Consider the following 4,403-nt stretch of genomic DNA (forward strand, 5'->3'; position numbering starts at 1 on the left):
TTTACATTTGTGAAAATGTTCATTAATATGTATTGTCCCCTTTTGTTTTTCTCAACAACAACAAAAAAAGTCCTTTAAACTGTATTTTTTAATCAATTTGAACTGTTTGCGTATGTTTAAAGCCTCATTAAAAATCAACATTTCATATGGAGCACCACAAGGCTCTGTCCTGGGTCTCCTACTTTTCATTATTTACTTGTTACCTGCATCATCATTCATGGATTTTTATACATTGATCCAAAATGTGCTCAAGCTAAATCCGGACAAGACTAGAGTCATTGACTATGTTTATGTGCCCATAGTATTTCGTTGTTTACCCTTATTCCGAAAAAGATGATATTCCAACTAAGCTGTTTTCAAGGCTAATGAAATTAAATATTCAACTAATATTCCTGTTTACATGTAGTCATGCAAAACCGGATGTTCTCAAAGTTTACCAGGGGCGTCGGTCTTGTCGGACTGTGTGAACACAGCTTTCATAACCAGCTTCTCAAAAAGGTCGGCGTAGCAATGTTTGCGCATAGCAAAAAACTGTTGATATCCAAGTCTTTGATAACGTTTAAAAGTTGCTGTGTTTCTCCTTCTTATCGGGTCTGCAGCCCTGCAAACTGTAGACTGGTTGGTCTGTGTACAGCAACCATAGCAACGCACAGAGATGACCATAAGCCTGCAGTGAAAATCCCAATAGAGACGCATATTCTGAATGTGCTGTATACTGTACATGTCCAAACAATGCCTCTAAAACCCGAATAATACCAGAATATCCCACGTGCCTTAATCGGAAAATGCTATATTTGGAAAAAGGCCTAATTCTGAATATCCAACTGGAATATGCTGGTTGCATGATCTGTATCAAATTCGGTATGTTGTCATATTCTGAATAATAGTAGAATATTGGTGTTGGAGCCATTATACAACTTTGTTTTAATTATATACAACGTTGGTGGTGCTAATTAATCTACATTTTTGTGGAGCATTGCCTTTGGGAAAACATGCAGGTAATCAGCCACACAGGTACACAGGTGTGTGGAAAGCATACAGCTCTTTACCACGTCAGGTTTGCGTGTCATTGTTTGATTTGTGTGCAAAAGAAAATGTTTAATTCTTTTTTTCAAAAGCTACAGTGTCTTCACATGATTTCCAAGCTGCAGGTGTTTCTGGCGCCGGATCTGTTGTTGGAGTCACCTGCTGCCTCTAGGCTCGACACTAGGGATGAGCGAGTACAGCATTATCTGTATCTGTATCTGTATCTGTTTACCAATGAATTATCTGTATCGGATCCGTAGCGAGCTGGGCGGGGCCTAAACCGGAAGTGTCAGATTTACCAGGAAGTGGGTCGGGTTCTCTTGAAATGTGCGGGCTATTTAACCGGTAGTTATTTTAAGCATGATATGAGTTGATCAAAAATTGTTATATTTATTGCTGATTAGAAAAAAATATTTACATGACAGCATCAAGCTTCAGATCAATGGTGTTGTCATGGTAACAAACAAACGAAGGACGACAGAAGGATGCCCCCCCAACGGGGTGCGAGCAAGCAACCCCACCCCACGCAAAAGCCTAGGCGGGTGGACGTGGACCTCGAGGGAGGACGACCAAACCCCGGGAGCGGCGTGGCACCGAGAAAATACCGTAAGGCGGGCGGACGTATGTGTAAGGACTCCAAACCCCCAAGAGTTCAACAGTGAAAAACACGACTGCTGTGTAATGAGTTAAGTGACTACCAAACCCCCACGTTGTCCACCAGACAATCTACTGGTACTATGTAAGGAATACATGAGGATTCACCACGTCATCACCAGACCTACTGTACTATGTAACGGAATACAGAACGCGCCCACGTGCACCCAGTTTAAAAATTACTGTGTTCTTGTAAGACTATCAGAGACCCCACGGTCATCCAGAATACCCAATCTAGGGTCGTTACTATTTAAGGCTGAGCAGAGCCCAACGTTCAACCAGAAACATAGCTGGTTAATAGTGGGCAGGGTCCAGGTGGAGGGTTTTATTTCAGGAATCCCGAGCAACGGGGATTAGTGAATCATATTACTCGGGGATAAACTTGTATCAGCAGGACTGTGGCTTATCGTACCGGGATAGATGCGTTTAGCAGCCGGTTCTCTGGGATCACACGTACTCGACACCCCTGCTATAAGTTCTCGTCAGTCTCTCTCTCCTCTATGAGGCTCTCCTCTCGCTCTCTATCTCTCTCTCTTCTCTTCTATCTCTCTCTTACCCTAAAAGCGGGGCGAGACATGCGGAATTGAGGGGCCGCCAACCATGTAGGGGTAATGTAGTGGTATGTTATGTTGTATGTATGTATGTTAGTGTGTGCTATGATATGTACTGATGTATGTATATGTACTGTAGTTATGGTAATGTGGTGGACTGTATATGTACTGTATTGGGGGTGCTGTAGTATGTATGTGGTAATGTATGGATTGTGTACTGTAATGTATGTATGTATTGTGTGTGTAGGTTATGTACTGTTATGTATGATGGGGTATTATATTGTAAACTGTAGGTAGTGTATGGATGTATGTGGATACTGTAGGTGGTGTATTTCTGTAGAGTGTACGGTAATGGGGTGTATGTAGGTAAGGGTATGTGTGTACTGTCTTGGATGTGTGGACAGGTATGTTATGGTAAGGATGTTGTGTGGTTGTATGTTTGTACTGACCAAATGGTATGTATGTATCGGGTATTGTATATGTCAACTGCTATGTCTGGATGTGTGGAGGTATTGTACTGATGGATGTGATGCTAGGTATGGTTACTGTGTTACGTATGTATTGTACTGTATGGTGTTGTGCAGTATGTATGTCTGGTGTGTTTACTGTCTAGATATGTGGTGTACGGGGTATGTGTGTAGGGTTAGTGTGGGGTGGTGTATGGTATAGGTTATGGGCCTGTGATGTTTGTAGTGTGTGTGGTAGTGCTTAGTGTACTGTATTGTATTGGTATGCTATGTGGGTTGTGAGGTATGTATTGTATGTATGTATGTGTGTGTATGTATGTATGTATTGCGATATGTGTATGTAGTGTGATATGTGTGTATGATGTTGTATGTATGTATATGTGTGTACTGTGTAGTATTTATGTGTTGTATTAGTATGTGCTGTATGGTAGTAGTAGCGGTATGTATGTAGTGTATGTATAGTTGTGTGTATGTATGTCGTATGTATGTATTGTAGTGTATGTGGTTGACTGTATTGTAGTGTGGGTATGTCTGTAGTATGTGTGGACGTGTACTATTGTATGTGTGTGATGTATGGGGTTACGAGTATTGTATGTATGTGGTATGTGATATGTAACTGTGTGTATGTATGTTTTGTACTGTATGTAGGTATTTATGTAGGTGTGTGTTATGTTTATGACTGTATGTATGGTATGTAGGTTGTAGGGTATGTGTGTGGTATGTATGATGTTGTACTGGATGTATGTATGTATGTATGTTGTAGTATGTTACTGTGTGTAGTTGTGGTACTGTTATGTATGTATGTGTGTAGTTGTACTGTTGTGTTGCTGTATATGTAGGTATGTATGTATGTATGGTTATATGTACTGTATGTATGTATGTGTACTGTATGTCGTTTGTGTATGTAGTGTTATGTGTATGTATGTGTATGTTTATGTATGTTTTGAGTATATGTAGTAGTATGTTATGTATGTATGTATGTATGTATGTGTGGTGTGTGGTGGTGTGTGTGTGTATGTATGCTGTTTTATGTATTGTACTGTATGTATGTAGTGTGGTAGTGTATGGTATGTGTATATGTTATTAGTATGGATGTAGGGGTGTATGTATTGGTGTGTGTGTTGTGTGTGGTGTGTGTGGGTTGTAGTGTGTGTATGTATAATGTATGTATGGATGGTTAGTATGTAGGTGTGTCATTGATGGTATGATGTATGTATTGTATGTGGTTTGTGTTGTTGTGGTGTGTTGTGTTGTGTGGTGTGTGTGGTGTGGGTGTGTGTGTGTGTGTATGTATACGTACTGTATGTATTGGTTATGTTGAGTTGTATGTGTGTGTGTGTGTGTGTGTTGGGTGTGTGTATAGCTACGTGTTGTATGTATGTTATGTAGGTTAGAGGTGTGTGTGTGTGTGTGTGTATGTATGTATGGTAATGTATGTGTGTGGTGTGGTGTGGTGTGTGTGTGGGTGTGTGTGGTGTGTGTGTGTGGGTGTGTGTGTGTGTTGTCGTGTGTGTCGACTGTATGTATGCTATGTATGTATGTAGTGTGTTGTGTTTGTGGGGGGTGAGTCTATGTCTATGTGCTGATGTGCTGTGGTGTGTGTGGTGTGTTGTTGTGTATACGTAGTATGTAGTATGGTGGTGTGTGTTGTGTGTGTGTGTGTGTGTGTGGTGGTGGTTGTTGTTACGTACTGTATGAGGTATGA

At 40.9% G+C, this 4,403-nt stretch overlaps 1 protein-coding gene across 1 annotated transcript in view; it reads right to left on the minus strand.

Annotated features, from left to right (window-relative positions):
* LOC116690383 (potassium voltage-gated channel subfamily G member 4) overlaps nucleotides 1-4,403 on the minus strand; it is a 33,933-nt gene that overhangs the window by 8,707 nt on the left and 20,823 nt on the right. The window lies entirely within an intron of this gene.

Source organism: Etheostoma spectabile, chromosome 1 (assembly GCF_008692095.1).
Source record: "Etheostoma spectabile isolate EspeVRDwgs_2016 chromosome 1, UIUC_Espe_1.0, whole genome shotgun sequence".
NCBI lineage: Eukaryota > Metazoa > Chordata > Actinopteri > Perciformes > Percidae > Etheostoma > Etheostoma spectabile.